Source organism: Myxine glutinosa, chromosome 6 (genome assembly GCF_964187855.1).
Source record: "Myxine glutinosa chromosome 6, kmMyxGlut1.1, whole genome shotgun sequence".
Lineage (NCBI taxonomy): Eukaryota > Metazoa > Chordata > Myxini > Myxiniformes > Myxinidae > Myxine > Myxine glutinosa.
In genome coordinates, this window is record NC_136266.1 from 123,811,081 (window position 1) to 123,835,669 (window position 24,589).

The 24,589-nt window shown below is 42.8% G+C and overlaps 1 protein-coding gene across 1 annotated transcript in view; it reads left to right on the top strand.

Moving 5' to 3' along the window:
- Positions 1 to 24,589, top strand: part of LOC137430254 (beta-1,4 N-acetylgalactosaminyltransferase 1-like) — a 124,639-nt gene that overhangs the window by 38,567 nt on the left and 61,483 nt on the right. The gene's annotated exons all lie outside the window — the stretch shown is intronic.

The following is a 24,589-nucleotide window of genomic DNA, read 5'->3' on the forward strand; positions in this document are numbered from 1 at the left end:
ACCAGGGTATCATTGATATCCGATGAGGGTAGGACAGCAGATTAATTTAACTTCCTCTCAGAAAGATGTTGTGCTCCATAATGAAGCACCTCTTGGTGACGTATTGCATTCGATGTTCGTTTTATTAGTCCTCTACCGGTGTACACCGGAGGGAACTATAGGTTTGTACGCCGTCCCTCCGTCTGTCAGTCTGTCCGTCCGTCAGTCTGTCACGCAAAGAACAGTTTTCCGGACTTTTTTTCTAAACTCTTAATGCTGATGATTTCAAACTTGGCACATGGTTTCCTTTTGATAAGTTACAGATCGAGTTCGAACTTCACGACGTTTCGATCATTTTTGACAAAGTTATGGCACTTTGAACTTTGGGAATTCTGATAATTCTGATGATCCTTAACTCAGTGCCTTTTTAAGTTTTAATTTCCTTTAAAAAAGATTTTCTCTGCAATAATAGGACCGATTGAGATCAAATTTTCACCTTAGGGGGGACTCGGTCTGTACAATATTTTAATGGTAATTATGACGCCACAGGTCACGTGGTTCGGCTGCCATATTGTTTTTCGTGAAAACGCGAAAACCCCCTTTTCTCTGCAACGGCTGAACAGATCGAGGCCAAACTTTGCAGGCAGAATCGCATACCCATGATGAACAAAAAAGTCAGTGAGCATGACGTCATGCGTCACATGGTTTTAGAGTTATGACGTTTTTAAGCATGAACCTTGAAAACCGAGCCGCTACCTCATTTTTGATCCAATCGAAGGGAAACTTCACAGATCTGTTCAGCATGTCAGTATACTAAAATGTCTTTTTGGAATTTGCGATAGGGCACGTGGTTTGGCTGATATCGTTAATTAAACGAAAATATTTTAAAAATGCATATCTCTTGTTTATTCTAGAGTTCTCCTCTAGCCGCACCATGTGCCCTCAGCCTCGTCTGCGAAAGTCAAAAGCACGGCACAGCATGCACTTTGGGGAGGGGCGGAGCCATGCCGAACAACATATATATATACACATCGATCATTGATCGTGAACTGGAAAATATAATAAATTACTGATATTTAGCGACTCGAAAGGTTCTTTATGAACAAATTATTTTATCGTGCTTCTGCTGACCTGTCTGCAAGGTGTATAAATCGAAGTAACGAGTGCGAATCACAGGTGAGCCCGTCCTGAGGTAATTAGCGATTGGGAACGATTCAGAACCTGTGAGTAAATGACCCATGGTAATTTCCCCAACAGTTTTCCGGACGACAGACTGCCGGTAGGGGACATGTATTGCAACGCAATACTCAGAATGCTTGTTTATTTATGAGCGTGGATTGGCTCGTCATGCTCACCTCACCATGAGTCATTACAGAGGCACGGGCTTGTTTTAACTGAGGATAATTACTGTACCTGAGTTGCTGTTGTCATGATTTACACCAATCATAATACATACATTTCTTTTTGTTAAAATTTATTTGTAATATTGGTGATATTATTTATTTGTAATTTATTTGTAATCAAAAAAGGTCTAGGTGGTGTAAAGCACTTCATGGTCAAGGGTCCAAGCTGTCTAATATTTCTGAAAGGTGTAAGGGGTCTAAATGGTGTGAAGGTCTGAGTTGGCTGAAGTGATTTAAGGGGTGTAAAGGTCTAAAGGGTATAAAAGATCGAAAGGCTGAAGGTATCTGAAGGTGTCTAAAGTATTGAATGGGTCATAAAGGTAAAAGTGATCTTAAGTGTCTTCAGGATAAATTGAATATATGAATGATCGTTTTAAGGCCATTTTTCCCTGCTAGAGTGGGGGTTGGCCTTGCAGACCACATGATCTCATAGGGCCCTGCTTGAAAGCAATGTTTTTTTTATGGCTGGATGCCCTTCCTGACGCCAACCCTTAGTTGCCTCTTACGATGTGCAGGGATACGGTGTACCTATTCTAAATCGGGGTAAACACTGTATCATTCATCCCAGCAAGCTGGTACTCTGGTACTCTGGTACTCAATTTGCCGACCTCAGAAGGATGAACAGGCTGAGTCAACCACCCTGGTGTTCAATTCAGCAATTGACCAGGATTCGAACTCAGGATCCCTGGATCCCAAGCTAGTGCCCTAACCACGAAGCCAACACCAGGCTAGAGTCTCTCCAACCTAACCGCTAAGCCAACACCAACTTCAGGATCTTGGGGTATAATGGTTCTTATGGGTCTTTTGGGTTTTTAATGGTTTTCAGGGTCTTTTGGGTCTTTGTTATCTTTCTAAAAGGTTGTCTAAAGGGTCGAAGGCACATTCCAAAAGTACGTAATCAAAAGAGATATTGTCACATGTCTTGACGGATGGCTTCATCGCCTTACCACCTCACTGACAGCTTCACAGACGAACGGACGGAACGTATTTTTCGTTGTTATATATATAGATCAACTGGTTGTCCATAATATATCCTCAAAGCAAGCAGCTGGTCGTGTGAAAACAAGAACAACCCTTCTGCTTTTCAGGGAAGGCAGCACATGATGTTACTTTTGTAACAATATTATTATGTCAAAGGATATCTGGCACAAAGACTTATACCATAATTGGTAGCATAATGCAGGACTTTTGAAATGATGTATGACAAAGTTAGATTTTCTTTTGGTTTTGTTACCTCCGCCACCAAAGGTGGATGGAGGTTATGTTTTCAGCGCTGTCTGTCTGTCCGTTTATCTGTCTGTCTGTTCGTTTGAGAACAAAATATCTCAAAAAGTTGTGGACGGATTCGGACGAAATTTGGCAGAGAACATAGCATATGTGACAAGCACGAAATGATTAGATTTTGAAGAAAGATCCGGCTTCGGATCCGGCTAACATAATTATAAAGTGATTCTTCACCATTGGGAGATAGGGCCAAAAACGATACATAGCAGGATATCTCAAAAAGTTATGGATGGATTTGGACGAAACTTGTCTGACAAGTTGGGTGTGTTGACATAAACAAGAAGGCTGTTGTTTTTGGGGTCAAAAGGTCAATAGGTCTACGTAGGCCAAAAGGTCAACAAAAGCCAGATTTCTAAAATCCTCAATTTTCATTCGATTGACTTGACATTTTAAAGAGGATTTGTATACCAGGTCACTAAATTCAAGCACCAATTATTTTTGAGGTCATCATAGGCCAACAACTTACTTCACGGATTTCACAAGTATCGCGCTCTGCACGACATATCTTGTTATTTGCAAAATCGAAGATTTTTCAAGTATATTGGTCGGTTGAGTTTGTGGTTCTGTCTGTCTGTCTGTTTGTCTGTTTGTCTGTTTGTTTGTCTAGTAGGGAGGCAAAACCAGAAAATGACATTTTAAAAATCATATCATATTAGAAGCTGGCGTCCACCATGGATAGTTAGGCCATGAGGTGGTGCTTTGGACCAAGGTGGATGCCACCCCACATTTTTCCGAAAAGGGTCTTAAATTAACCCTTTTCCCAAAAAACACAATTGGGGAAATAGTCGAAAATGTGGTGTGGAGGTTTACATGATTGGTCATTACTAATTAAACAATAGTCACAAAGAAACAAATGACCAGCCTACATGAATGTGCAAGAAGTACTACGACATGAATAACTAGTCGCTGTCCTCATCCACATGATTGTTTGGGTCGTGACACACTCCACGACAGAAACAGCTAGCAATACAAGGTATACCATTAGCAGCACATCCACATCGACCTATACAACCACCTCGGCATTGTCATGTAACGAGTTGCCGGCATTTCTCTGGTACAGAATCCAGTGTCGTTAGGATTGGCTTCAATGTGTTCCCTTCCTTTTTCCAGCCTCTAGTTATTGGATCAGGGAGCACTTGTGTGGGTTCAAGTGCTTGCCTCCAGACACAACTTTGATAATTTTCTCGTTCAACATGATGTTTAAGGGCATCCTTAGGAGGGAGGGATTCAAGCGACTTTCTTCCCTTGACGAATAAGTGGGGTCTCACTTCATTGATATGTTCCATGTTATCATTCCCTGTATACAAAATGCACACAAACTTTTCAACTTCACCAAATGTCATTTCAGAGAGTTCGTGCTCTCCCAAGCCACTAAGCAAAGATGGGTGTTGCAGGAAGACATTCCAGGCACTCTTTTTACCTTTCCCTGAGAACTGGCTCGTGGAATCGCACCCTGTGAGGGCATGGAATGGGATCAGGTTCTGCTTCACTTCTGATGGAATATCTATCAAGTGGAATATTTTTCTAAGTGAACTGGAATTATTTTTTGGGTTTTCTAGTGTTCCTGCTCTCATCCAAGTTTCCGAAGTGGACCCTGTCAACAATTCTGTGGCCATCACCAAGACGTCGGTGACTTTACAGTTAATAATGATTTTTTCAAAGCATTGTTCTAAAGCATCTTTCGCATGGAGCAGAATACGAGTGTCCGCTTCTTCATGGTTTGCACGTAAATGGGATATGTCCCTCTCACCAGTGGTGAATGTCTCCATCACGTTCTCAAATCCCCCTGCTATGACCAGTTCTCCATTTTGAGGAACCCTGCCAGACTGGGCCCTCAGCTCGTTGCTGAGGAAAGAAGCCAGGTTTTCCTTGTTGGCAGATTGGCTGATACATTGTCTCCAGTTTTGGGGCAGTTTCACTGCTCTATTGTCGATACGCCGCCTGATTGGTCGAATTGACCCCGTCCGCTGTTCTCTTGTGCCGCTTTTGATAGACAAGTCATTGTATCTGTCAAATAAAACATCTACTCTACAACATGTGGCACTGTAATTGTTCAATACCTTGGTTACGAATGTGTCCGCCAAGTCTCCAAATGTCTTTGCACCATCTGGTTTTCCAGTTGCCTGAATGAGTGCTGGTCCATCCATTACTACACAGAACTTATTGTCACTCTTTGGAATCTCACTTTTTACATCCACATACTCAATCAGTAGTGTAGCTAGGTCTGCCTTATTGCCCTTATTTAATTTGAAATTGGTAGATGCAAGGGAAAGTGGGACTGGACTCAATTCATGTTCTAAAATGGGCTTCTTGAAAAGCGCTATATAACATAAATGTATTATTATTATTAGCCGCGTCATAAGACGCTGGTCATAGAGTGCCCTCTGCTGTTGTTGTTGTTGTTGTTCTTCTTGTTCTTCTTCTTCTTGTTCTTGCAGAGAAGACAAAACCTCAAAGCTCCACCCACTCTGGGAACCATAGCTCCACCCATTGTGGGAGAGGCTTCATATAAACAAATATCCACCATTTTATTAACTCGCATAGCTTTGAGGCCTGTTTTGTAGGCCCGTGGTGTCTTCCTCTCTCACACAGTTTTATTTCAAATCAAATTCGATATATCATTTCATTTTTCACAGTCGCTAACATAGTTTTAGACTCGGATGAAAAAAAACGGGAAGAAAATCCGATGAAAGTTGCCCTTTATAGAACGAAATGAATTCTCAAAGGCCTGTAACTTCAAGTCCATTGAGATTTTTTTTTTTTAAATCGCGACATGGTCAGTCATACACCGCCCGAAATAACAGACGGGAAAATGCCGAGATATATTAAAAATTCGTCCATTTGATGACAATCGTCACGATGAAATATTTAATTTATACGTCATCACAATAATGTGGAGAGAGGAGATAGCTTCGTTCACGTGTCGCCACACACGGGAAATTGCCGAGATATATTAAAAATTCGTCGCCACATATGGGAAATTGCCGCGATATATTTTCACTTTGCACAAAAATAACATCAAGTAATCGAATCAATAGGAATGTCCTGTGCCTATAACATCGACGTTATAGGCACAGCTGCATCTAGGCATTGTGTAACATCGACGCGGCTTTTGTTTTAATTAAAACTTTTTGTACTTGTTTTTTTTAAAATGCTCTTCATGTCGATTTCCCGATCACCCTGAAATGCAACTAATAGTCTTCTTAGAAGATCTCTGTCAGCCTTTATTGTCTTCTCTTTACCTCCACCATCTCGAACATTGACATGGTACATGCTCTCTAGAGTTTTTGGTTTATGGCGCTTCATTTTTGAATAAAAGTCCTCTGACTTTTCCTTGAGTCGTGCTGTGACAAACTCCTCCAAGGCCTTCTCTCCCATGGATTCTGCATTGATTAGAGCGCTGGCTGTATCATCAGGTGCCACATCTGATGTGGTGATGACAACAAGTTAATTGGACAAACTGTCAAAGACTTGGAAGCGCTCCAGTTCATGGACCAACTTCTTTGTATCAGATTCGTCACGTTCTAGTCGAGCAGGTCCAGCTCCTTGGTGTCCCCAGTCACTGTTTATATCATCAATATCCATGTTAAACATTTTAAATGTGGCATCAGATATGGCAGATTTTTCATTCCGAGTTAAACACCATTTGTCCCTCGCAGAATCAATCCTTGTGATCCCAACTAATCCTCCACATGCCTTGGCCACTCTGTATATGTGCTATGTAATCCATGATGCATCCTGAAGACATCTGTCTTTATGGCAATGACTTCTATGATAATGAACAGATACATAAGATATCCATATGGTGCATCTTCATTGTGATAGTTACCTTAATTGCATTTCACTTAGTTCTGTATTTACATCTAATTAGATGACCCTCAACTCACAGAGACTATTGCATCATGGCTCATGCACAAGTTTCTGATTTCTTTTCTGTTATTATGGCATTGTATATCTAAAGCTCATTATGTGAGTGAAGAAAAAGATTTAATAAACCACCTTACCTCGCAATTGTCTCCATAAAAGTCATGTAAATGAGATAAAATGCTTTGAAAGATGGAATGACAGCAATGCACTTTCAGTGAACTCAACAGCAAAGATGCCCTCAAGATGCAACAGCAAACTGAAAGCAACACTTTTAGGGGAGAATTTATTATTTTATTGCCCTTGAATAAATTGTTGCAGCAATGTAATGATGACAAGTTGCGGTAGCCCCCTTACACATAATTTAGGTTTAAAAGGGGTCCAAATTCCTCCCTTTTCCCCCCCAGACCCCCTGCATCCACTTACATCCTCATCTCATAGGGCCCAAATATGCAAACTAATTATGAACTGTGGTATCCATGTGATCCTTGCTGAAAATAAAGTTGACAAACCCGAAATTCCGATTTTTTTGATTTTTGTGAAAAAGGGGCCAACTTTGACCCTCTTTAATTCATACCCCTTTTAAGACTGAGTAATACGACTTGCTTCAAAAACTGCCCACATATATATACTTTAAAACAAATATTTGTTTTAAAGATCTATATTGAATGTTAATATTTATTCTGGGGGTTCAAACTAAGCAGCACCCTAAATTTAGGGGTTTTAAGGGTCACATGACATTTTGGACCCTGGTGCCCTTAATAATCACCAGATTGAAAATGTTTTTCTATGAACTTATAGCTAATGTTTGTAGCTACAAGATAAGTGGTCATTTGCGTCTTTGTGATGATATTGGTTAATTAGTAATGACCAATCATGTAAACCTCCACCCTACATTTTGAACTATTCTCCAAATTGTGTTTTTTGGGTAAAGGGTTAATTTAAGAATCTTTTCGGAAACATGTGGGGTGGCATCCACCCTGTTCCAAAGCACCACCCCATGGCCTAACTATGCATGGTAGATGCCAGCCTCTAATATGAAATGATTTTAAAATGTTATCTGGGCCTCTTTTTTCCACTTCGCCGCCCTACTATCACCGGCCTACAGGTCACAATTTTCAACCGATCTTCACGAAACTTCACCAAATGGTAGAGTTGGTCAAAACAAGAAGCCTACTGTTTTTGAGGTCAACATAGGCCAAAAGTTCAACATAGGCCAAATTTCTAAAATCCTCAATTTTCATCCGATTGACTTGAAATTTGAAGAGGACTTGCATATCTGGTCACTGAATTCAACCACGAAGTATGTTTGAGGTTTGAATCTCGTTCACAGAATCTTGTTTCTCACAGTCTGAGAGTCCTTTAGATGCTTTTTTTTTTTACAAACTCCAAGCGGGCTTTCATGTGTCTTTCACTGAGGAGAGGCTTCCGTCTGACCACTCTGCCATAAAGCCCAGATCGGTGGAGTGTTGCAGTGATGGTTGTCCTTCTGGAAGTTTCTCCCATCTCCACACAGGATCTCGGAAGCTCAGCCAGAGTGACCATCGGGTTCTTGGTCACCTCTCTTACCAAGGCCCTTCTCCCCCGATTGCTCAGTTTGGCTGGGCGGCCAGCTCTACGAAGAGTCCTGGTTGTTCCAAACTTCTTCCATTTAAGAATTATGGAGGCCACTGTGCTATTGCGAACCTTCAATGCAGCAGAAATTTTTTGTAGGCTTCCCCAGATATGTGCCTCGACACAATCCTGTCTCTGAGCTCTACAGGCAGTTCCTTCGACCTCATGCCTTGGTTTTTGCTCTGATATGCATTGTCAGCTGTGAGACCTTAAAAGACAGGTGTGTGCCTTTCCAAATCATGTCCAATTAATTGAATTTACCACAGGTGGACTCCAATCAAGGCGTAGAAACATCTCAAAGATGATCAAGAGAAATGGGAGAAACCTGAGCTAAATTTCAAGTGTCATAGCAAAGGGTGTGAATACTTATGTAAATGTGATATTTCAGTTTTTTATTTTTAAGAAATCTGCAAAACTTTCTAAAAGCCTGTTTTGTCTTTGTCATTATGGGGTATTGAGTGTAGATTGATGAGGGAAAAAATGAATTTGAACGATTTCAGCATAAGGCTGCAACATAACAAAATGTGAAAAAAGTGAAAGGGTCTGAATACTTTCTGAATGCACTGTATGTCAGTCTGTTTCGTTTGTATGTTTGTTTGTTTGTTTGTGAGTGCGATAACTCACGAACACTTTCAGCTATCTTCGTCAGACTTTACAGAAGGATTCCAAAGGACAAAGGTGAGGCTGTCAATGTTTTTGACTATATCGGTCAAGCTCAAAGGCCAAGTTTCTCTCATTTGTCTTTGTGATATCTCAGGCATCCTTTGACCGAGGAAGCTGAAATCTGGGCACAATAGTGAACAAGACAGTGCTTTGGCAAGAACGCCATTTTTCATTTTTTGATTAATCAGTTAATTGATTTATTATCGATTTATTAAGTACTTGTTTATTTCCTTTCTCATCTGGGCAATATCTCAAGCACCTTTTGAGCAAGGAATGCTAATTAATTGGACATGACAGTGACCATGTGATTTGGTTGTAAAGGGTATTTTTGATTTAGTGATCAATCAATTAATCGAGCAGTTACTTAATTATGTGATGAATTACTTAATTTTCAAAAAGTTACAGATTCAAATAAAACAGTGGTGCTTTGGTTATGTCATTGGGCAATTGATTAATAAATTAATTATTTTACAATTATTATTTATTTATTTAAATTGCACAGTTAATGATTCAATCATTTATTTTCTTTCTCGTCTGGGCAAAATTTCAGGCATCTTTAGAGCTCAGAAGCTGATATTTGGACAAAATACATTTTTATTGATATCATAGTTTTTCATTGATAATTTATCATTAATATCGATTTCCGTCATACCTGTCAGGCTAACTCACTTTTGTCCTTCAGAAACCTCTGGTAAAGGTTGACGAAGATAGCTGAAAGCATTCGCAACTTCTTATTTCGCATCTGCCCGACACTCACAATCGCTTCCAACTGTCTTCATCAAACTTTACCAGAGGAGCAGAAGGACATACTTGAGGCTGTCAATGTCTTGGACTATATAGTTCAAAAGTCAGGGTGACAGTATCGTCATTTGAATAAAATACATTTTGTGCTCTATCATGCTTAATATTTGGTGTAGCGAGACGCAGTGACAGGCAAAAATAATGCCAAAGGGAAGGTCTTTCGGATTGTCGATGTTATTTGACTATATATGTCAAAGGTCGAGGTTCTCTCAATTTTTGTTATACCTGTCGGGCTACTGACTGATGTCCTTTCTTGTGACATGCCGAAAAAGATTCCGGCAAGTATGTTGATCTGTTCGTTACTTTCCGGCAAGTATGTTGATCTGTTCGTTTGTCTGTTTGTCTGTTTGTCTGTTTGTCTGTCTGTCTGTCTGTTTGCAGCACTGCGTCTACACCGTTGCACGGAGAATCGCCAAACTTTGCACACATATTGGTCTTGCCCTGGAATAGACTGTGCCCAATTGATGACGTCATCGGTGACGTGGTTCGGCCGCCATCTTGGAAAAACCGAAAAACTTTGCACCTCTATATCTCCGAAAGTACTGAACAGAAAAAATTGAGACATGGCTCATTGTAAAGAACTCTCCATGGGGAATAAAATATGGAAATGATGACGTCATATGTCACGTGGTCGGCCGCCATCTTGGAAAAAGCGAAAACTTTGCAACTCAACAGCTCCGAAAGTGCTGAATAGAAAAAATTGAGACATGGCTCATTGTAAAGAACTCTCCATGGGGAATAAAATATGTTAATGATGATGTCATCGGTCACGTGGTTCGGTCGCCATATTTGTCCTAAATGGCCGATAAAAAAGTACATTCCGGCAAGTCCTCGGTCTCTGACCGATTTTTCATTTGTCTGTTTGTCTGTTTGTCTGTTTGTCTGTTTGCAGCACTACGTCTACACCGTTGCATGTAGAATCGCCAAACTTGGCACACATATTGGTCTTGCCCTCTAATATACTGTGCCCAAATGATGACGTCATCAGTCACGTGGTTCGGCCGCCATCTTGGAAAAACCGAAAAAATTTGCACCTCGATATCTCAAAGTGCTGAACAGAAAAAATTGAGCCATGGCTCATTGTAAAGAACTCTCCATGGGGAATAAAATATGTTAATGATGACGTCATATGTCACGTGGTTCGGCCGCCATCTTGGAAAAACGGCAAAACTTTGCACTACGAAATCTCCAAAAGTGCTGAACAGAAAAAATTGAGACATGGCTCATTGTAAAAAACTCTCCATGGGGAATAAAATATGTTAATGATGTCATATGTCACGTGGTCGGCCGCCATCTTGGAAAAACGGCAAAACTTTGCACCACTATATCTCCAAAAGTGCTGAACAGAAAAAATTGAGACATGACTCATTGTAAAGACCTCTCCATGGGGAATAAAATATGTTAATGATGATGCCATCGGTCACGTGGTTCGGCCGCCATCTTGGAAAAACGGCAAAAACTTTGCACCACTATATCTCCAAAAGTGCAGAATGGAAAAAATTGAGACATGGCTCATTGTAAAGACCTCTCCATGGGGAATAAAATTTGTTAATGATGACATCATATGTCACGTGGTTCGGCCGCCATCTTGGAAAAACCGAAACCTCCACATCTCCGAAAGTGCTGAATAGAAGAAATTGAGACATGGCTCATTGAAAAGAACTCTCCATGGGGAATAAAATATGTTAATGATGACGTCATCGGTCACGTGGTTCGGCCGCCATATTTGTCCTAAATGGCCAATAAAAAAGTACATTCCGGCAAGTCCTCGGTCTCTGACCGATTTTTCATCTGTTTGTCTGTCTGTTTGTCTGTTTGTCTGTTTGCAGCACTACGTCTACACCGTTGCACGTAGAATCACCAAACTTTGCATACGTATTTGTCTTGCCCTCTAATATACTGTGCCCAAATGATGACGTCATCGGTCACGTGGTTCGGCCGCCATCTTGGAAAAACCGAAAAATTTTGCACCTCGATATCTCAAAGTGCTGAACAGAAAAAATTGAGACATGGCTCATTGTAAAGAACTCTCCATGGGGAATAAAATCTGTTAATGATGACGTCATCGGTCACGTGGTTCGGCCGCCATCTTGGAAAAAACGAAAATTTTTGCACCTCCATATCTCCGAAAGTCCTGAACAGAAAAAATTGAGACATGGCTCATTGTAAAGAACTCTCCATGGGGAATAAAATTTGTTAATGATGACGTCATCAGTCACGTGGTTCGGCCGCCATCTTGGAAAAATCGGAAATTTTTGCACCTCCATATCTCCGAAAGTCCTGAACAGAAAAAATTGAGACATGGCTCATTGTAAAGAACTCTCCATGGGGAATAAAATATGTTAATGATGACGTCATCAGTCACGTGGTTCGGCCGCCATCTTGGGAAAACCGAAAAACTTTGCACCACTATATCTCCAAAAGTGCTGAACAGAAAAAATGGAGACATGGCTCATTGTGAAGAACTCTCCATGTGGAATAAAATATGTTAATGATGACGTCATCAGTCACGTGGTTCGGCCGCCATCTTGGAAAAACCGAAAAACTTTGCACATCCATATCTCTGAATGTACTGAATAGAAAAAATTGAGACATGGCTCATTGCAAAGAACTCTCCATGGAGAACACAATATGTTAATGATGACGTCATCGGTCACGTGATTCGGCCGCCATCTTGGAAAATCCGAAAAACTTTGCACCTCCATATCTCCGAAAGTGCTGAATAGAAAAAATTGAGACATGGCTCTTTGTAAAGAACTCTCCATGGGGAATAAAATATGTTAATGATGACCTCATCAGTCACGTGGTTCGGCCGCCATCTTGGAAAAACGGCAAAACTTTGCACCACTATATCTCCAAAAGTGCTGAACAGAAAAAATTGAGACATGGCTCTTTGTAAAGAACTCTCCATGGGGAATAAAATATGTTAATGATGACGTCATCGGCCATGTGGTTCGGCCGCCATATTTGTCCTAAATGGCCGATAAAAAAGTAAATTCCGGCAAGTCCTCGGTCTCTGACCGATTTTTCATTTGTCTGTCTGTCTGTCTGTCTGTCTGTCTCTTTATCTGTTTGCCTGTCTGTTTGCAGCACTACGTCTACACCGTTGCACGTATAATCGCCAAACTTTGCACACGTATTTATCTTGCCCTGGAATAGACTGTGCCAATTGATTACGTCATCGGTCACGTGGTTCGGCCGCCATATTTGAAAAACCGAAAAATTTTGCACCTCTATATCTCCGAAAGTGCTGAACATAAAAAATGAAGACATGGCTCATTGTAAAGAACTCTCCATGGGGAATAGAATATGTTAATGATGACGTCATCAGTCACGTGGTTCGGCCGCCATCTTTGAAAAACCGAAAAGATTTGCACCTATATATCTCTGAAAGTGCTGAACAGAAAAAATTGAGACATGGCTCATTGTAAAGAACTCTCCATGGGGAATAAAATATGTTTATGATGACGTCATCGGTCACGTGGTTCAACCGCTATATTTGTCCTAAATGACCGATAAAAAGAAATTCCGGCAAGTCCTCGGTCTCTGACCGATTTTTCATCTGTCTGTCTGTCTGTGCGCAGCACTACGTCTACATCGTTGCACATTGAATCGCCAAACTTTACACACATATTTGTCTTGCGCTGGAATAGACTGTGCCCAATTTTTAACTCTCTCGGCCCAATGCCTCCATTATGACGTCATAATTTGAGAATTCGACAAGTACAAAACTTCATCCAATCAAGATGCAATTTCTTGAGCGACATGAAGGCATAAACTGGTGGAGAAAAAAAAATGATGACGTCATCGGTCATGTGGTTCGGCCGCCATTTTGGAAAAACCGAAAAAATTTGCACATCTATATCTCTGAAAGTGCTGAATAGAAAAAATTGAGACATGGCTCATTGTAAAGAACTCTCCATGGGGAATATAATATGTTAATGATGATGTCAGTGGTGCCGCCATTATGACGTCATAATTCGACAAGTACAAAACTTCATCCGATTAAGATGAAATTTCTTGAGCATCATTAAGGAATAAATTACTTTAGAAAAAGAATAATGATGATGTCATCGGTCACGTGGTTTGGCCACCATATTTGTCCAAAATGGCCAATAAAAAAGTACATTCCGGCAAGTCCTCGGTCTCTGACCGATTTTTCATCTGTCTGTCTGTCTGTCTGTGCGCAGCACTACGTCTACACCATTGCACGTAGAATCGCCAATCTTTGCACACATATTTGTCTTGCCCTGGAATAGACTGTGCCCAATTTATGACGTCATCGGTCACGTGGTTCGGCCGCCATCTTGGAAAAACCGAAAAAGTTTGCACGTCTATATCTCCGAAAGTGCTGAATAGAAAAAATTGAGACATGGCTCATTGTAAAGAACTCTCCATGGGGAATAAAATATGTTAATGATGATGTCATTGGTTCCTCCATTATGACGTCATAATTCGACAAGTACAAAACTTCATCCGATGAAGATGAAATTTCTTGAGCACCATGTCGGCATAACTGGTGGAGAAAAAATAATAATGATGACGTCATCGGTCACTTGGTTCGGCCGCCATTTTGGAAAAACCCATAAAATTTGCACCTCTATATCTCCGAAAGTGCTGAATAGAAAAAATTGAGACATGGCTCATTGTAAAGAACTCTCCATGGGGAATAACACATGTTAATGATGATATCATAGGTGCCTCCATTATGACGTCATAATTCGACAAGTACAAAACTTCATCCGATCAAGATGAAATTTCTTGAGCATCATATTTAGGAATAAATTACTCTCGAAAAAGAATAATGATGACGCCATCATTCACGTGGTTCGGCCGCCATATTTGTCCAAAATGGCCAATGAAAAAGTACATTCCGGCAAGTCCTCGGGCTCTGACCGATTTTTCATCTGTCTGTCTGTTTGTTTATTTGTGAACAGGATATCTTAAAAAGTTGTGATGGAAGAAATTTGGTGGAGAGGTTGGGCATGTGACAAGGACGAAATGATTAGATTTTGGTGAAGATCGGGATTCGGATCTGGATCCGATAATTTTTCAAGTGATTCTTCACCATTGAGTGATCGGCCCTAAACTGATATATAGCACGATATCTCAAAAAGTTACAGATAGATTCGGATGAAACTTGGTGTACAGGTTGTGTGTGTAACAAGGACCAATCAGTTCGATTTTGGTGAAGGTGTGAATACGGATCCGGATATGATAGTTTTAAATTTTTTCGTGATTCTTCATCATTGAGTGATAGGGTCAAAGACGATATATAGCATGATATTTCAAAAAGTTGTGGATGGATTATAACAAAACTAGGCACATGAGTTGGTTAGGTGACAAGAACAAGCCGATTCGATTTTGGTTTAGGTCCGACCGAATCCAGATCCGGCCTATCAGTGGTATATAAAACAAACTGTTCAGCCTGGCTGAGGTATGCTCTCTACCCAGTGCCATTCTAGTTTGTTTTTGCAGAGGCTCAAGCTTGGCCAATGTGAATGTATACTACCGTACTTTTTGGTGTATAAGTCAATGTGTGGTACAAGTCAAATTCGCGAATTTTCCCATTTTTAGCCGCGTTGCAGACGCTGCTCATAGAGTGCCCACTGCTGTTGTTGTTGTTGTTCTTCTTGTTCTTCTTGTTCTTGCAGAGAAGACAAAACCTCAAAGCTCCACCCATTCTGGGAACCATAGCTCCACCCATTCTGGGAGAGCCTTCATATAAACAAATATCCACCATTTTATTAACTCGCATAGCTTTGAGGCCTGTTTTGTAGGCCCGTGGTGTCTTCCTCTCTCACACAGTTTTATTTTAAATCAAATTCGATATATCATTTCATTTTTCACAGTTGCTAACATAGTTTTAGACTCGGTTGAAAAAAAACGAGAAGAAAATCCGATGAAAGTTGCCCTTTATAGAACGAAATGAATTCTCAAAGGCCTGTAACTTCAAGTCCATTGAGATATATATATTTTTAATCGCACCATGGTCAGTCATACACCGCCCGAAATAAGAGACGGGAAAATGCCGAGATATATATATTTTGTTTAAATCGCGGCATGCTCAGTCAAACACCGCCCGAAATAACAGACGGGAAAATGCTGAGATATATTAAAAATTCGTCCATTTGATGACAATCGTCACGATGAAATATTTAATTTATACGTCGTCACAATAATGTGGAGAGAGGAGCATAGCTTTGTTCACATGTCACCACACACGGGAAATTGCCGAGATATATATTTTTTAAATCGCGGCATGGTCAGTCATACACGCCTGAAATAACAGACGGGAAAATGCCGAGATATATTAAAAATTCGTCGCCACACACGGGAAATTGCCGAGATATATTTTCACTTTGCACAAAAATAACATCAAGTAATCGAATCAATAGGAATGTCCTGTGCCTATAACATCGACGTTATAGGCACAGCTGCATCTAGGCATTGTGTAACATCGACGCGGCTTTTGTTTTAATTAAAACTTTTTGTACTTGTTGGTTCACGAGTTATCAAGTGACCACTCTATTCGTCATGTGTGTGCGTCTGTCTGTGTGTTTGTGTGTCTGTGTGTCTGTCTGTCTGCAGCATAACTACCCGATGATATCATCCGATCTTGATGAAACTTGGGTGGGAGGTTGTTATCATGATCTAGTTGTGTCCTGCCAAGAGTGGGCATATTGAACCCATTGTGGGCGGAGCCACGCCCGAAAAAGATGTCTTTTTGGGTGGTAATCGAGTTCAAGCTACATCTTCTCTGAGGGATTTGGTGGTAGCTGACTGGGGTTTCGATATTTGGTTCGGCCAATGTCATGTGTCTAGCTCCACGGAGCTCGATTTTTCATTTTTCATTGTTTTTTTTTCTTTTTCTTTTTTTCTTTTTTTCATTTCATTTTTCACCGAATTTTCGGTATTGTGTAACTAACTAACCTCATAACTGCACATCGGATTTTTATGTGAAAAAATAAAAAATATTTTTTCACATAAAACGGCTTTTTTGCGCGCAAAAAAATTATTTTGCTATTTTCGGAGAAAAAAAGAATTTCGCCCTTTTTCGGGAAAAATAAAAAAATGCCCTTTTTGGTCGAAAATGTCTGGCAACGCTAAAAAAATTAGGGAATTTTTCGAAATTTTAAACTGCGATCGAAATTTGTAACTGCGATCGAAATTTTTAACTGCGATCGATCTCAAAAACAAAACGTTGCGTCCACTTGCGTGCGTTGCGTCCCCAGCGTGTACAGCAGTGAGGCGGTGTACTACAGTGAGAGAGTGTACACAAAGTCTGAACAAGTCTCCTATCAAGATGAGTGCTGCTCTTCGTGACAAGTGGCTGAAGGAATTCAACGCTGGCGGCGATGGGGCCACCTTCAAGTACGTGTCGAGTGACACGGCTTTCTGTCGAGCTTGTGAAAAGACTTTCCGGGCGAAGCAGAAGTCTGAGCTGGCCCAGCATGTCCGAGGAGACCGCCACAAGAGCAACTTGGCCTTGAAGAAGAAGAGGACGGTCACGCAAGCCACCATGGAGGACTTTGGTGGCGGAAAGAGGCACAAGTGCGACGTCGTGGCTCAGGAGCTGTGCCAGGCCATGCTGGCCGCTGGCATCCCATGGTCGAAATTGGAAAACCCTGCCCTCCGGTCGTTCCTGGAGAAGCACATCACTCTCCAGATCCCCGATGAAAGCTGGATTCGAAAGCACTACCTCGACAAGTGCTACGGCGAGGCCTTGGCGGGGATCCGTGCCGACCTCGGACAGCAGCCCATCTGGCTGTCCGTCGATGAGACGACCGATTCGGCAGGTCGATATGTGGCCAACATCATCGCGGGACGCTTGTCCAAGGAGGGGTACTTTCGTCCCCACCTCGTCCAGTGCATGTTTCTGGAGAAGACCAACTCCGGGGAGATTGTGCGTGCAGTCAATGACACGCTGCGCTATCTTTGGCCTGATTTCAAGCCGGAGTGCCTCAAGGTCCTCGTCAGCGACGCCGCGGCCTATATAATCAAGGCCGGCCATGCCCTGAAGGATTTCTTCCCGGACTTGCTGCATGTGACTTGCGTTGCCCACGCGCTCCACCGTGTCTGTGAGACAGTCCGAGAAATGTTCAAGGACGTCAACGACCTGATTGCCACGACGAAGAAGGTGTTTGTCAAAGCCCCGTTGCATGTTGTCTTTTGGAAGGAGCAGCAGCCCAATCTTTCTCTCCCCCCGGAGCCCATTCTGACTCGGTGGGGGACATGGATCGACGCCGCGGTGTTTTACGCCGAGCACTTCGAGGCCGTCAAGGACATTGTGGACCAGCTGAACGATGACGACGCGATGGCAATCCGGAGTGCCAAGGACCTGTTCGGAAAGGCGGACATCAAGCTCAGTTTCGTCTTCTTAAATGCCCACGTGTCGTTCATCCCGAAGATCCTTAAGCAGCTGGAGGAGGCCGGCATGGAGCTGGCCAAGGCCTTCCAGCTCCTTGATCAGGCCAAGGAGGAGCTCGGAAAGATCCGAGGCTGCCGTAAGGAGATCCTGCTCACCAAGTTCAAGGCGGTGCTGCAGCGCAATCCCGACATTGGTGTGCTGAGGACAGTGGCTTTGATCCTGGATGGAGATCAGCACGGATCTGAGGTTGGTGTGCCGGCTGGAGTCAAGCTTGCTGACATCCCCCTCTTGAGGTACTGCCCCATCGTCAGCGTCGACGTGGAAAGGTCCTTCTCCGTCTACAGAAACGTCCTCACCGACCGCCGACACCGCCTCACCAAGGAGAACATTACCAAGATAATGATTTCAAACACCTACTTTAACCGTTCCTAAAAGGGTCTTGTCAATTTCTTCTCGTCCTCTACTTATCAAACAATGCGGTTGCAATAAAGGTACCTGAACGTCATTTTTTACCTGTTTACTAGCCCAGAGTGCTTAATGTTGTGCAGGAAAAAGCTTACCATTTTTTGTTCTTTTTTTGACTGATTTCTGAAAAACTTGGTAATAATAAAAAATGAATAAAACGGGGGAAAAAAATATTTCGGGATTTTTTCACATAAAAAAAATATATTTCCGCTTTTCAAAACATAAAAGGCCTATTTTCTTAACATAAAAATCCGTAGTCTACTGATCACACAATCATTCACACATGATTCACACATCAAGAGACGATGTCTACACTGAACCTGCCACCAGCTGACGATGACGATGACTCTGGCAGTCAGGATGATTGACACATTAGTGATTACTTGTGGATATTTGTGCTATTGGATACTTGTGCTGTGCTATTGGATACTTGTGCTATGAACATTGTGATTCATTATTAGATACTTGTGCTATGAACAAATTTGTATTTAATATGAACAAATAAATTTGTTTGTATTAAATATAAATTTCAAAAATCACTGTTTCGTCCTCGCTACAGGCACTCATCAGACGGCTAAAGCTACCGTTACAGTGTTTCTATTTTGCATTTTTTTTTTTAATCTTTATTTCTCTATTTTACATTTCACTTTATTCATTTCAATGATGTATGACATGAAGCATAAAGATGTTTGATGTACAATATGAAAGTTCATAAAGATATATCATTATAATGTAATAATCAAACTTTTCTGCAGGGAGAGAGAATGGAAATAAAGTCCAACAAATTATTTCCACTGGTCCCAAGTCCCATAAATAAAGTTTCCAAAGGACCAAAGTCCCAAAAATAAAGTTCCCAAAAGTCCCAAGTCCAAACAATAAAGCCATATCCTTGTCGGCACCACAGGACCTCACTCCACGGAGACCCTCACACCATCCTGTCTTGCCATGGAATGGAGCCGGCAGGGGAGTTGTAGTAGGTCTTGAGGTAGTTCCTCTGGTCCTTGGCTACACGGGTGTGCACGTTCCCTCTAACCCCTCGTTCTTCCATGTCGGCCAGCTGCATACCTTCCCTCCAGGAGCCTGGGATGACGTTGTGGTCATTGTCTTCATGGTCCATCACCTCGTTCTGCTGAGCTGGATAATGCAGACGCATAAGGTTGTGGAGACAAACGGTGGCCAGGATGATACTGTCGATTGTCTCTGGTGTCTGGGCCATGGTTGTGAGTAGACAGCGGAACCGGTTGGATAGGATCCCAAAAGCGTTTTCCACGACGCGCCTTGCTCTAGACAAGCGGTAGTTGAAGATCCTTTCCTGGTGGTATTCGCAGCAATATCTTGGTCCAGTGCTGCCAAGTCATTCAGAAGGACCAGCTTCATCCTATGTTCATCATCCATGATAGATGTTGGTAGAGAGACCCTTGGTAGACCTTGACCATAGAACATACTGCAGTGAGCTGAAATGTCCATCCCTATTTATACCTGGCCAGAAAATCGTGGTATGTCGTAATGCAGTCGCCAGGCAGTCGTAGCTCTGTCGCCAATGGCCGTAACTCGGCCGCCACTAGTCCTACTAGTAAGGGAAACATATGAAAATCTGTTAACTAAATTGTTACCAAAAAATTTCTTCACCAATATGTTTGTAAAGGTGTGTAATAACATGTGTTAAAATGTTGAAGGTCAACTCCCGTGGGAAACCCAGAAAAAAAGCTGTTGAATTCGGGTACCGAAAAATTATTTTCGAGAATTTTTTTTTTTTAATCGGCCCTTAAGTAACTTATGAGGGGTCAAATAAGGGTTTTTCATGATTCTGAGTTGATTGTTAACATTTATATTTCACCACAGACACTCCTTTGTGGAAAAATAATTTCTAAATATATCTCATTTTCTACTTTGCAGGACATGGAGTCTAGCAATATGGATGAAGACGTTACTCCACCTGTGCTCAATTGCTTCATCTGTGCACGCTCGGATACACCAGCTGAAAGGCTCATACAGGCAACTCCAAAGGGATACTCAACTTTATTGAAACAAGCAGAAACTGTCGAAAATGTTACTGTTGTGGAACGTATGAAGGAGGCTCAAAAGGAAGGAAAACTGAGGTACCACCAGAAGTGTAAAAATGATCTGTACAACAACTTTGTTGCAACCACCAAGAAGTCAGCTCAAGCATCAAAGGCAGAGAAAGAGTCATCAAAGTTGAAGAGAAGACGCACTACTTGTGAGTTCAGTTCATCAACTGGCTGCAGTTCTAGAAGATCACAGTCAGTTGACCTCCTGTATAAGGATGTATGCATTCTTTGCAACCAACCAGCCCAGCTCTACAAAAATAATCCAGCACAAACTAGAAAGAAATACAGAGTGCCAGATAATTTGACTGCAGATACACTGAAGGCAAGCTTGCTGAAGACAGCATGGAGTCGCGGGGATGACTGGGGCACTGAAGTCACTGGACGCCTGGAAGGGATCAACGACTTGGTAGCAGAAGAAACACTGTACCATTTGCGATGCAAACTTATGTTTGCGAGAGGTGACAGTTTGTCCAAGACTGATGAGGAAGGAAAAAGGAAGAGAGGACAGAGGAGTATTGATGAGGAGCGAGAGGCAGTTTTTATTGAATTCTGCGAATGGTTAGACTCAGAATTAGAGCATGGGGTAATGAACATGGACCAAGTCCATGAAAAGCTGCAGGAGTTTGATCAGTCACCAGAGAAGAGCCTTTCTTATTCAAAGCATTGGCTAAAGATAAAACTTCTAGAGAAATAAGAAGACACCTTGTATTTCACAACACAGGACAGAAGGGCAGATGTACTCTGTCTCAAAGATGGCACCGACAATATTCTGCGAGAGCATCATGCTAATCTTGACCATGGAGATGAGAAGACTCAGATCATAAAGACGGCACTCAAGTTTTTTGTTTTTTTTTGTATACAAGATCGAGGCTCGTGAAAGAGCGAACATTAATCACACAGAAAGACAAACAGACACATAAAACAAATAACATCGGGAGCGGTAGACAAGATGGGGAGAGAGGGGGAAGGACACAAACACAACATTTGAGAGCAGGGACCGAGAGACATGGAGACATCGAGAGATCTGTGGGAGGGAGAGGGCTTTGGGGGGGGAGGCATGTGAAGGGGGGGAGGCATGTGAAGGGGGGGAGGCATGTGAAGGGGGGGGGGGTGGGAGAGGTATAAACATATGGACACTGCCAGGATTTCCAGGAAATAAGTTGGAATTTCAAACAAGGTGGATCTGGGGTGAATTAGTGGGGGTAGAAAAGATCAAGGTTATGGATGGGGGAAGATAAGAGATGGTGGTGAACAGCTGTTTTAAAGACCTGGAGGGAGGAGAGGGATTGAAGGGAGTGTGGGAGTTTGTTCCACAGGCAGGAGAAAAGAGGAATGAAAGAGTGAAGGTGAGCAGAGAGCCGAGATTTCGGCAGTTTAACCATCAGAGGGTTGCTGGCAGATCTTGTGCGACCTGTAGGAATATTTGGGGGACAGAGCACAGAGAGAGCTGGGGGAGCAAGGCCGGAGAGGAGTCGGTAGAAGACAGAAAGACCACCTACCTGCCTGCGGTGAGTGAGTGAAAGGCCCTCAGAGATAGCTTCATCGCGGGAGATTCCAATGATTTTGAAAGCTTTGGATTCAACAGCGTGAAGCCGAGCCAGGTGTGAGGCAGGAGCACCAGCCCATAGGGGAGAATAGTATTCCATTGAGCTGCGGATGAAAGCCTTGTAAGTGGTGAGGAGCTCAGGTGTGCCGAGGAAGGACTTCGCACGACGGAGGATGCCCAGTCGGCGACTGGCTTTGGAGACCAGCTTGGAAATGTGGTTTTCCCAAGAAAGATCATGGCAGATAGTGAGACCCAAAAGCTTGAGTGACAGAACTTCTTGGAGAGGATTGTTGAGAAAGTAGATGGGAGGGTTGTCCAGTCGATCTTTTCGGAGAGACATAGTAAGAGAGTGAGATTTGGCAGGATTGAAAGACATGTTCCACTTGTTTGACCAGTCTGTGATTTTGTCCAGGTCTTCAGAGAGTGAGGAGGCTGCAGACTGCCGATCTGAGGGAAGAGGAATGGAGCGGCAGAGAGTGGAGTCATCAGCAAAGAGATAGAGAGGATTTTCCAGAGAGTCAGAGAGATCATTGATAAAGACCAGAAAAAGCACAGGGCCCAGCACACTTCCTTGGGGAACTCCAGCCTGAACAGGAAGGGGAGATGAGAGAAATCCATTCAGGGCCACACGTTGACTACGACCAGAGAGGAAGTCCGCAAGCCATGCATGGAGATTTCCATGGATACCATAGGAGGAGAGTTTGGTGAGCAGAGCTGGGTGCCAGACCGTATCAAAGGCCCTTGATATGTCAAGGGAGACAGCTCTGATTTCCTGTTTGGCATTGAGGACCTCCATCCATTGTTGAGACAGCAGAAGCAGCATGTCCAGAGTAGAGTGACCTGGTCTGAAACCAAATTGATGATCAGAGATCAAGCCATTGGAGAAGAGGAAAGATTTCATATCCGAAGCAATGATGGATTCCATGACTTTGCTGATAATTGGGAGCAGGCTGATTGGTCTGTAGTTGCAAGGATCTGTTTTTGCACCTTTTTTGTGTAAAGCGGTAATGTTAGCTGATTTCCAGGATGCTGGCAGATGACCTTGAGCAAAAGATAGGGTGAAAAGAACAGAGAGAGGGTGAGATAGAGCGGCAGAGCAGGATTTTAAGACCCGTGGGCTGATGCCGTCTGGTCCAGTTGCAGAATCAGAGTCGAGGTTTGACAAAAACTCCTCCACCTTGTCAGGAGAGAAGGACACAGAGTCCAGGAGCAGTTGGGTTCGACTGGGAAAGGTGGGAACAGAGAGAGATGGGTTTGGGACTAAGGATTTCGAGGTGAACACAGAGTTGAGGCATTCGGCTTTGTCACGTGCGATGTCAACTGTGTGGCCATTTGAGGTAAGGGAGGGGATGGAGGGGGAACAAACACCAGAAACGGATTTGACCAGACGCCACCAGGATTTGGAGGAAGGAGACAGGTTTGAGAGTTCATTCTTGAGTGAGGAGAGATAGTGCTTCCTGGCACTCCTGAGGGTAGACACACACTTGTTCCGAGCTTGTTGGAAGGAACTGAGATTTCCTTCAGTTGGATTAGCCTTCCAAGAGGCAAAGGCAAGTTGTTTCAGGGCAATTGCCTCACCACAAGATTCAGTGTACCATGGACGGGAGGAAGGGTAAGACAATTGAAGGCGAGATGGGATAAATCTGTGCATGAGAGAGATCAGTTTGCTTTGGAAGAATTCCCAGGAAGAATTGATGTCAGAGGCAGTGGAGATGGGAGACCAATCCAGACGATTGATGGCTGCTTGAAGACCGTCCCAGTCGGCCTGAGTGAAATGCCAGACTCGTCGACGCTGAGGAGGCTCTCTGAGAATGGCCAGAGAGATGTCCACTTTGACAAGCACATGATCAGAAGAACCGATTGGAGCAGAAGAAGAGCAGCAGACATTAGCAGGGAAGTTTGTCATAACCAAGTCTAGAAGAGAAGATACTCCATTGGCTGAGATCCGGGTCGGGAAATTGACAGATTGTGTCAATCCCAGTGAGTCACAGAAGTCCTTTGCTGAGGTGCCATGACTAGTGAGAGAGGAACCCACACCCAACCAGGTGGCATGATGACAGTTGAAGTCACCACATATGAGGAAGAGAGAGTTGGGATGAGTGGATAGAAGTTGGTCCATGTTATCAGACATTGAAATGTAGATGGAGTCATCACTGTTTGGGGGACGGTACAGAACACATATGAACAAAAGGTGGGAGCGGAGAGGAAGCCGTAACCAGAGGTACTCCTGCGGGTGAGGAGGAAAGAGAGCAGTGCAAGGAGAGTGAGGAAGAGAGTTTTTGACAAAGATAGCCACCCCACCACCAGGCCGAGGCTCAGGTCTATCATACCGGAGGAGGGAGTAACCAGGAAGAGATATTAAGGAATCAGAGACATCTTGAAGGAGGAAAGTCTCTGTTAAGCAGATCAAGTCTGGATTGTCAGAAGCAACCTGTATGGAGAGATCAGTCAGGTTTGAGTGAAGGCCCCGGATGTTTGAGGTCCATACCGTTAATGAAGAGAGAGGGGGAGCATCGGGTACAGGACAGGG